This window comes from Episyrphus balteatus, chromosome 1, assembly GCF_945859705.1.
Source record: "Episyrphus balteatus chromosome 1, idEpiBalt1.1, whole genome shotgun sequence".
NCBI classification, from domain to species: domain Eukaryota; kingdom Metazoa; phylum Arthropoda; class Insecta; order Diptera; family Syrphidae; genus Episyrphus; species Episyrphus balteatus.
Window position 1 is genome coordinate 119,461,278 of NC_079134.1, and position 11,633 is coordinate 119,472,910.

The window sequence follows — 11,633 nt, forward strand, 5'->3', positions numbered from 1 at the left end:
TATTGAGAATATTATATTGATTTAAAAATTAGAATCAAATGCACAATTTTGCCTTTTGGAAATAGTATCATTTATTACTGTAAGTGTTGCCGTTGTTTTTTAATAATTTTTTTTTATTTTGATAATTTTTTTTTAGAAAAATGCCCCTCCCACCTAAACGGGGGGAGATAGACCCCCTCCTAAAGAAAAAAAATGTTTGTATTGAGCTCCTCTACAAAAACCTTTCATCAAATCCTGGCGCCCAACTTATCCTATTACGTGCCGAAACAATATTTTTGTTCTATACCTAAAAGTTCCAATTTCTGTATCTGGGTTGAAATCCAAAAATTTTTTTTTTCTAAGCCAATTTTGAAGTGATTTTCATAAAAAATACCTCGATCAATTGGGAAATAGATATAGTTTTAGAATATATTTTTTAAATAGCATGTTGTTTTGAAAACATATACTTTAAATTGATGCCGAAGTTGGGCAAATGACAAAAAAAAATGAATTTTTGAACTTTGACAGCTTATAAATTCTAAGTGGTTTAACCGAGTTACATGTTTTATACATTGTTAAAAAGGTATATTTATCTTCTATCAGAAACTGTAAAAAAATCGAAAATGGGTAAAAAATTGTCGAAGCTAGAATTTTTTCAATGGGTGAAGGTCCAAAAAACCGTTTTTTGCCCGTAACTCCAGATTTTGGGGGTGTTAGGGGATTTTCAAATACCGTTTCGTATTCAGTGCAACTAGCTCTACAAAACCTGATAGGTCTCCGCCCGCGTATATTTTAAAACCTCATTTTTGTAACACCGTGTAATTAAACAAATTATAACAAAAATAATTAAGTAAATACTGTGGAGTGTGGAAAATTAAACTTTGAGTTGTCCGTTGTTGGTGCATGATATAACACGAATTGCATTTTTAGCATTTATCGTGTAAAATTGGACCAATCGGCAGGACGACCCTTTACGGTTAAAATAGACGAGACGCGGCAATTAATAATATATATTCATAACTTAAAGAGCTTTTTTTCTGATGAATGTCAAATTTAGCCACATTACAATACAATACATTCTATGCAATAGGTGGCATTAACTGTGTCACTCCATTTGAAGCAGTTAAAGTTGCTAAAAGTATGGAAAATCACACCTGTGAATCCATTGGTGGGCATTTTGGGAATCCGGAACGCAACGCAAGAGATTTTAGATCTTCAAGCGATCCGCCCTGTTTTAGACAAAATCTTACAAACTCTTGGAGGGGGTTTGCAATGATTCCAGAAATTCCTGGATAGAATGGTTTTATGGAACGCTCTTGAAGCTGTGAGGACACAGAAGCCAATTTTTTTAATATTCCTCGAACAACTCTCATATTTCGATTGAGTTCTAAGTTCATTAAAGCAAGGCCAGGACCACAAACAGTTCTGATGACCGCTATAGAAGAAGAGTATTTTGGACAATGGATAACCACATCCCAAGGAAAAGGCTTCCCGAAGAGAAATGAGGATGTGCTTCATGCCGTCAAGGGTTTTTTTTGAAGAAGACAAAAAAGACATCCATTTGGGCCACAAAACATTCCACGGAATGGTTGGTTTGAAGCATTTTTGAGCCGACTGCCTTCAATAAGCCTTAGAACTCCAGATCCGGTACGGTAACATGGGTAACCGCAACAGTTGGATCATCAGACATCAAATCGTGATTTATTTTATTAGAAAAATATCTTGAGGAACAGAACATGTTGGCCATTTTAAACGATGCTACCAGAGTTTGTAATGGGGAAGAGATTAATTTTTTTATTGTGCCCAAAAACCAAAACCGTGTTGGCAGGAAAGGGTGCACGTAACATATACGAGGTGGACCGAGGACTTGCAAAATCCAACTTTTTATTTTTTATATTTCTTGTTTTGTTTTATGATTTTAATTATTAGCTAACCATCATACAAATCTTTTTATTATTTTTATTCAAGTTACCTACACAAATGAATATAGCTAAGTCTGATTTATATTGTTTGTTTTTAAACCAACCTCAACGAAAAGTACGATATTTTTAGTCTTAACTGTCTGTTTGAAGATATGTCAATTATTGTATAAATATATGGTGTCAATATTTGTACAAGGAAAGAGATTTAGAAATATCAAAATTTAATAGTATCACGAATCTCTTGACCGATTTCAATACAAATATAATGAAAATTGAGTAAGGTATTTAGAAATGTACTAAGAGTTTCACATATCCATACCAAATCAGGGCTGCCACCTTACTCCTTTAGTAGTAGATCTACTGCGTTTTAGCCCAAATGAAAATCTACTGCGCAGCAAAACGAATCTACTCCCCTTTTAAACATTTTAATAGTACTGTCCATTTCAAAACTTTTAAATACTGAGCCACGTTAACTCACTCTAAATGTATTCACTGAAAAATTGATCATGTTCGGGAAACTAGCCGTATTTTTAACTCTTTTTCAGGTAATTCGAGAAGTTACCGACATCTTTTAGCTCAGTTTTATTTTGGCTATCGGTGAAAAGTGAAACTCGCAATACCTGTTAAGATTTCGGGCGAACAAAATTATGTGAAAAGACGTGGAACCGAAGATAGAGCTGTTTTGTTTTTTTTTATTTTACTGTTGAGCTAATTGTTTAATTTGTGTTGTAGTAAAATGAGTTTAAAATTGCTGTTACAACCAATTGGTGATGGTCCAGATTTGAAGTATATCAAAAAGTAATACATTATACATGATAAAGAAAGATGTACATCCAGAGCTTAATTATTGAAATGGGAAAAGAAAACCAAAATGATGGTGGAAACATCGAGGAAAACTCGTACTCCTACATTGGAAGATGAAAATTCTATACTTTCATCGACGTGGAATCGCACCAGAGCATTCTTCTTTCTTTAGAGGAATGCATGAAAAAAAGAGAAGCTTTGCGAATTCCGAAAGTCAAACAAAGGTTGTGTTAAAAAGCCAAGGGTACAAATTTGATGTTGCTGCTTTGGAAAAAAACTTTCAAACCTGAAACAGTATTACAACACCATTGTTGATAAAAACAAAAAAACTTCAACTGGGAGAGGTCCAATTAACTGGGCATATTTTGAAGTGAGGTGATGTCTCAAATACAGGGTGTCCCAAAAGTTAACGTCGAAACGAAAACGGTAGATAGAGTAGGTGGTGACAGTTATCAGAAAAATAATAAAAAAAATCGCAGCCATATATTTTGGGAGTTATGGGCATTTGAAAAAAAGTCGAAAAAATGGTCACCCTGTGACGGTTTTTCATGTGCCGTGACTACAAATCTTAATTTTTGTAATTTTTTTCTTTTGTTATGGAATCTTGAATAACCCTGCTATCAAATGCATTCAAAAATTTTTACTCAGCTGCATCAGTTTTAAAGAAAATATTACTTTTTTACCTAACTTAGTAGTAAAAAATTTTACATGACTCTAATTCAATGAGCCGTAGTGTAAAAAAAATGCACTACGATGTTTCGGCAAGTTGCCTTAAAAGTTGGTTTGTTCAATTCTCTTTTCAAAATGGTACAACATTGTTGGGAATATTCCATAAATAACCGAGATACAATTTTTTTTCTTAAGAAATCCGACTTTTTTTTAGGTAATTTTTCCATATTATTTAAGTTATTGTATTCTGAAAGGTTCTGAAAGGGTACAAAACTTGAATAGAATGAGAAGTGATAAATAAAATATCATAAAATTCAGTTTTCACAACGTTCTTTTATTTTATCACTTTACAGCCACCCCTAAGGAGATTCTCAAACTCAGTGTGATAAATCGATGAAAAAATAATTACTAAAAAGTACTAAATGATAAATTCTGATCTGATTTTATGCCATTTCTGACTTTTTAATTTGTGTTTAGTTTTAATAAATAATTGTGAACATAATGTGAGGAATAATAATTCGATTAATTATTGAAAATAGGCGCCGTATTGAACAAAGGTAGGAAATTAAAAATGCAAATAATTCTCAAGATGAAGCAATGATTTAATTTCTTAGAGAAAAGCTAAAGATATTGCGGCGTTCACTTCGACATGCTCCAAACCCATTTGAAATTACAACCGAGGAGCACATCATTGAACTGTATAGATTTCCGACGCATCTTTTTTTTTGGACCTAATAGAAGAATTAAAGCCGCATTTAAGTTTAGCTCGCCGCAAAACAGCAATTCCGTGCCACTTAAAAGTGTTGAGTGCACTAAGATTTTTTGGAACTGGTAGTTTCCAACGAGCTGTTGGCCAAGATGTTCTGTCTTCACTCTCGCAGACGTCAGTAAGCCGCTGCGTTACAGAGATTGCCATTGCTCTTAATAGAATAGCCCATGTCTATATGAAATGTCCAGCTTTAGATCAAATTCCGAATGTTAAAATTAAATTTTTTGAGAACTATGGATTTCCGGGTAAAATAGGTCTTGTAGACGGAACTCATATTAAAAAAGCAGCTCCGAGGAGAGAAATAGAGCATGTATTTTACTGCAGGAAAGGCGTGCATTCGATGAATGTCCAAATCGTGTGTGGTGCTGATTTTACTATTTTCAGTGCTAATGCACAATATGGAGGGACAGTTTATGATGCTTATGTGTGGCGACCGACGTTCCATAGTAAAGTTAACCCTTGAGGATTTATATACTCAGGGACTCAGAAATTTTTGGCTCCTGGGCGATAGTGGTTATGTAAGTAAGTAGGTAAGTATGTAATTCATTTATTGGCAATAATATTTTAAAAATTTAATTCTTTTTTTTTTTTTTTTTTAATAAGCTTACATTAAAAATTTGTTATCAATTACATTCTATATTTATATGCACTTTTTAAGAATAAATAAAGATTTTTCCAGTTCGGGCCATTTAGCAAATCAACTGTTTCTTGCACCGTTAAATATTTAGCTCCTAAATATTGTTGTCTTTGTACTGCATAAATTGGGCACACTCCAATAAAGTGAAAGCAGTCCTCTTTTGATTTGAGATTACACAATGTACAAAACCGATCAAAACTTCCATTTTATGGTGCACCGTTTAGCCCAAGGACCAAGCATCTAGTTTTAAATATTAGGGAGATTTGTTGGTAACTATGCAAATCACAAAAATAGTTATCAGCTTCTAGATTAAAGTTGAGTTTTGTGGTTATGCCTTACAGCCATGACTCATGACTCCAATTCTAAGGAAAGAGTTTTGTTTTACTGTCCATCTAGATCAGGGACTATAATTAATGCTTGTGTTGTACTGCACAATATATTAATTAAAGCGAGAGTGCCAATGTTGGAGAATGTAGATTTGGAAAACGACAATGAAATTAATTTTAATGTCGAAAACGGCGAGAATCCACCTCATTTCGATCACATCTACAAGCAGGTAGACGCATACGAAGCGGCATTGTTGAACACGTTTTTAATTCGTGAACTTAAAAACAAGTGCATTTTTATGCATAAATGAATAAATTTATAAATAAAAGAAAAACATAAACAGTAAAAAGAATCTTATTTTTATTTTAATTATGTAAAAGCACTTCCAATAATTCCAACCCCAGATTCAAAATCTTCGGCACCCTCATTGGAACCAATCCTTCTGACTGTTGGATGGCCCTCGGAAATGATCTCGTTAATTCTGTAATCATTGAAGTTCAAGCAAATGTTATGGAGTACGCAACATGCTAAGATCGTGGATGGAGTCCAATCCAAATGATTTATATCCAACTCGGAATCGGACAAACAACAAAGCGAAACTGTTTTCAATCACTAGTCACTACTAGAAAACAGTTTGCGCATTTATCAGAGGACGTCTGCGCATGTACGGTGGGATGCACCAGCTCAAGCAAGCGTATTCTTTGTCGCATAAAATATATGTATTCCCCGTTTGGGAAACACTCCTCATTTTCCTGGCATTTGAGGAAAATATCACTGTTTTTAAATACCCGAATATCAACAACCGAGCTCGTCCAACCGGTATAGCAGTCGATGTACCTCATATCGGAGTCACAGATGTACTGGCTCTTGGGATCTTTCATCTATTACTCCAACTATATCTCCAAATTCAGACTTGAATGTTGAAGTTGATTACCTGTAAGAGTCAGCAGTCAGGTGTAGTCAGGTGTAGGTGATGCCGGGTACAAAGGGGTTATGTCAAAAAAATCGATTTTAGGGTTTTTATTGGACTTCAGTCAGTTTTTTTTTTCTCTTTCGTTTGGTCCTATCGCCATAGCTCTAGCGTATCTCCTTCCGTTAGAAATGATTTGGTACAAAGGGTTTAAGTCAAAAAAATTTTAAATTGTATGGTACTTAGGGCGTAAGTTGACTTAACTCCTTTGTTATTGCATTCATTTTTAATTTTTAAATACAAAAATTGATCCTAAAGCTATGATTACACGGTCAACGAAATCGGTCAACGCATTGACTCTCTGACGTAAAAATGACGTCACAATCTGTCCCAAGAGTGTCACGTCGTGTGAAGGGCCCAACCCATAGAATCCGTTGCGTCCGTTGCGTCGAAGTTTTAAAATAAAATACACACGTTCTTATGGGAAGCGACCCATAAGCGACGGATCGGACGGAGACGGACTTCCCATAAGAACGTGTGTATTTAATCGAGCTGTCAGTCAAAAACTTCGACGCAACGGACGCAACGGATTCTATGGGTTGGGCCCTTGATCGTCAACGGACGGATTCGACGGAAGAAGTAGCCCAACTTTCTACTTTTTCATCCGTCGTATCCTTTGACATTGGTTGTCAACGATAGATCAGTTCGATTTTCTGCTTCTGAGTGCACACCGGGGAATTTCAGAACTAAGAACTGAGTTCTTTTCTTCTCAGATTTTATGAATTGTGAACTTTAATTGTATATGTAAATGTAATAGAAGTAATATTTAATGATATATCTAATAAATTATAACAATTAAATACTCAAATTCTGTTGTAGAGTTCAATTTTGTTATGCCAAAGACATACCTACAACTCATAATTTGTTATAAAAAATTGTTTTTAACTGAAGAGCAAGTACCTAGAGGAAATCTAGTCGTGCATTTTATTTTATTAAAAAAAAGAACAACAATAATAGTTGAAAATTTCTTGCATCAGAACTTCCTTAGTGCATCATTCAGCGATAAAATATCGAACACACCTTGGAATTTGAAGTGAGCTGTCAAAAAGCAATCCGTCATACGACGTATTCTACGGGTCACCCCTTTCTGTCCCATCCTTCAACTTCAACGGATGAATTGACGGAACGGACGCAACGGATTCTATGGGTTGGGGCCTTTATGAAACCGCAAAATCAATCGGGTGTAGAATGCAGGATGTAGGATTTTCAGTATTCTATAATGTTGAGATGGTCTGGCTGAAATTTGACTTGACTCGGTTGTTGTTGTCATCATGTAGGTAGGCGTAGGTAGGTGAGTGTTTCACGAACACGAAGCTCTCGATAAAGTTGTGATGACTGACGACTAAAGTGATACCTGTGGGGAAACAGTAGAACAATTATTTGCTAATAAATAAATGTTGTCGCTCTAAAAATGGTACTGGGTTCAGCTCATCTAAAGTGGAACATCCAGGAACATTCTCAGCGACAAATCGCTGGCCGAGAGTTATTAGGTTTTATGTTTTATGGAAACCCCTGCAGACATACAACCCTATAATTCTCAGCCAGCGTAATGGTTGCATATCTTCGTGTTGATTGGAATCGGTTCAGTATGGACAATTTAGAGTTGAAAACCTAAAATAAAAAAAGAAATGATTGAAATTAAAAAAAAAAAAAATGGGAGTTAATATCAACATTACTTACCTGTTGATGAAGCGTAGGTAATGTTCGTAAAATGTAGTGTCATCAAGCACAACCAAATTTTTTTTTTTTATTTTGTTGATCGAACGTTGGAATGGAAATCACCAAAACTTATCCAATAATTTATTCAATGCCATTAGGGTACAAAATTTTATAAACAATTATTTACGCGCATGAAAAACACAAGAACACGAAATGAAATATGTACGAAAATGAAGAAGAACTTCCACAAGTGTCAATTGAAGTTTTGACTCCATACCGTATGGGGGGCGATCTTGTAGTGGATTAAGGAATGAAGAGGGATTTAGTGCAAAAGCAATAGGAAGTAGTAGAAGGTATGAGGTAGGATCTAGTAATTTATGTAGTGCAATATTTTGCCATTGTTATTTTTATATTAAGTTAGATAAGAAATAAGACTGAGTAGGATTAATGATAAGTAGGTAATATAAGGTATATATATTCATAGTTTATATAGTTCCTTTTTGCGTACAATAAATTAATTATGAGAAAGTTATTACTACAGGTAGACTTATGTGTATAACATTTGATATGGTTAAACGACACCCATGTACTATGAAACTTTGGGAAATAGGGAAGGTGAGCTTTTTTCATTCCAATTAGAATGAAGAATCAAAAAATAGAATAGGAGAAAAGTAAAGGGGCAACAGGTCGATGACCGACGTAAAAGCATATCCAGGCAATTTAAAATAAAAAATAAAAGTGTTTTTTATTTAAAAGACAACAAAACATTTTTATTATTATTAAATATTATTAAAATAAACATTGAAACAAACAATAAACAAGGTAGTTCGCCTTCACATGTAAAATATAACATTAACTCTTTTTGGATATCTTTGGCATCTTCACATATCGGTCCCTTGCCAGTTCCAGTGAATAAAGAGTTGACGTTGTTGATTCGGAACGCCACTCTCCAGGACTCGTTATATTTCCTTGGTCAAATGAATTGGTTGGTGCGTAATGCGCTCTATTAGTAGTCATAAGAAAGTTGTGCAGCACTGAGCATGCAAGCACAACTTTCTTAACTTTTGAAGGTTCCAAATGAATGGGCTTACGAAGAATACGAAAACGTGCCGACATAATGCCAAATACATTTTCAATTATACGATGAGTTCGTCTCAGTCGATAATTGAAAACACGTTCTGGTAAGGTTAAATTTCGGTGGGCAAACGGTTTCATAATATTAGAGCGCAATGCAAATGCATCATCAGCCACAAGCACATATGGAACGGCCTTTTCTCTTCCAGGCAGTGGTTTTGGAGCAGGTAAGTACAAACGGTTGCTGTCTAGTGCTTGTCCAAATGTACATCCTATTGAATACACCACCGTCCGAGAATTTTCCGTTGCGGCCGGCGTCAATGTACAAAAATTTGTACTCGGCATCAGATATTCCCATTAGAACTATGCTATGTGTCCCTGTGTAGAAAAAAATATAAATACGTTTGGTATTAGGGAGATAAAACAATAATATGAAATACCTTTATAATTATAGTACACGCTACCGGCATGAGGTGGTGCGACTATGACGACGTGTTTTCCGTCCACTGCACCTACGCAATTCGGGAACTGCCACGCTTCGTTGAATTTTACAGCTACTCCCATTCGGATTCATTCTTCGGAATCTATAAAAAAAAAACACTTTATTCTTTAGTTAGCCATTTCTGCACTATATAAATAACTATACCTTTATAAAATCTGAAACAAGAACATTGAAAATCGAGTCAAGAACCTGCGGAATAATAGAGGAGATAGCTGGTTGGGAAATTCTAAAAAGGTACTGCAAAGATCTGAAATTTTCGCCAGTGGCCAGGAATCGCAGTGTGAGGACCAATCACACCTCAGCAGATATGCTCGTCCGCATTTTAGTATTTTGTTTTTGTATGTGAGGCTCCACCAGCGCCAGCAAGAAATCAAACTGGCTTGCGCTCTGCGGAGGAAATTTCTATATAAAGTTGGTTCCTCATCGCGCTATTCGCGTAATAGTTATACACCAAAACCTTCTTTCTCCCGGAGCTTCAACCAATTTTTTGTCCACACAGAACGCTGATTTTGCGAAGGCCTTGCGCTGCGGATGTCGTCCTCGTGCTCATCGTCCGTGCTACTTTCTAATATGTATGCGGCCAAAACAGCTATCTCCATATCTCTTTTTGTCATTGCTGTTGCTTTTATCTGAAAATGAATTGCACTTAAGTTAAATATATCTATATATTATGTGCAAATAAACTCACAATATTTATGTACTTTATTTCCTCAAAATAATCTTGACTTGTCTTGACAGCTACGAAATTCTGCTTTGTGTCAAACCGTGTGATCATCAAAGTTTTGTGAGTCAATGCGTTGACACTGATATGTAAAAGTCACGTTGACACACCTGTGCGTCAACGTAATTTGGGACACCATTGACCCAATAGTGTCAATCGTGTGATAGTCAATGTTTTATGCATTGACACAGTAAACGTTGACGGTGAGATGACAGAGAAAATAAGTATTTTTTTGTGACGTCAGAGAGTCAACGCGTTGACCGATTTCGTTGACCGTGTAATCATAGCTTAATAAAGCGTTAAGTCAAGAGGAAGAAAAAAAAACGAAAAGCGATTTTTCTACTGTATTATATGATTTCAAAAAGAATTTTCACATTTGGTTATTAATCACATAAATATTTCCAACTTTCTTTTATAAATTAAACCTTGTTATCAATGTAAACAAAGATTTTTCTTGACTTAACACCTTTGGACCAAGTTTATTTTTGAAGACTAAATGGCTCTAAAGTGTTAAGTCAACACAAATTTTTTTTTTTAACGATCATTTTCTGGTCAACAGCATATGGATATTAAAATAGATCTTATAAATGATGTTTCTGCATCATTACTTTTTAAAAATAATAATATTCAGATTTACAAACAAAAATTGAAACTTCAATTTCATTTTTCTCAAAGCTACATTTTCTGACCTTTGTACCCGGCGCCAAAGAATTGTCTGCTGAAACTTACTTGTTTTCGTCCAATGGTCTCTTCTTTCCACTTTTGTTTTACCTCCAACAGTACCAATTCATATGCAAACTTGTTAAGCGAAAGTTTTGCTGAAACGAAAGCTCGTCATAAGCTGCAACCACTTTCAAACAAAATTCACAAATTTGTTCGAAACTTTGGATTGGAACAAGCTTTTCTTGAAATTTTGTTGAATTAGAATCAAGATCAATAGTAAATAATAGCCTATAATTTTTCTATAAGTTTCTCCATAAGATTTTTAAGTTGCTGCCTACCCTCACGCGCCTCTTGTAAATGCTGTTTAGCAATCCCTTTGCTCTCTTCAATGTCTTTTTCCATAAACGCCTTATTTTCTAACATTATTGTTCTCTTTTCCTCCCATCTCTCTTTTCCCTCATTAGCTGGATTTCTGTCAAAATTGGGAACTCTGCAGCACATTTTCGGCCTCTGACTGGGGTGACAGTCCCGGACTCACTAGCTGTGCCTGAGTTTTCAACTTCAGACAATAACTCGCCACCTCCATCTCTCTCCGTTGAAATGATATGGACTTTTGTATTGGATGCTGTGCATATAGGAGTGATGCTATGATCTTTTGAGAACAGTTCTTCGAACTCTTATGTGAGCCGACCCTGTAATTTTGAGTCCATCCCTTTTTTCCCATACGCTCGCTTTAGGTTATTAAACCTATTTTTTGCTTGCACTGCTGAAAATATATACCATGTTTCCAACTACAGTAAAAGCTTGTATGGCATGAATTTCACCGATCTGTTGAAATTTAAAACACTGACCATGTTGTTTAAAATCATTCATTACAAGCAACCACATGGGCTCTTCAACAATATTCAGTTTTTGTCATCAAAAAGAACCAACCTTA

At 35.2% G+C, this 11,633-nt stretch overlaps 1 pseudogene; it reads right to left on the reverse strand.

The window, feature by feature from the left end:
- Positions 1-8,588: 8,588 nt before the first annotated feature.
- Positions 8,589-9,374, reverse strand: LOC129910506 (putative nuclease HARBI1; annotated as a pseudogene).
- Positions 9,375-11,633: the final 2,259 nt, after the last annotated feature.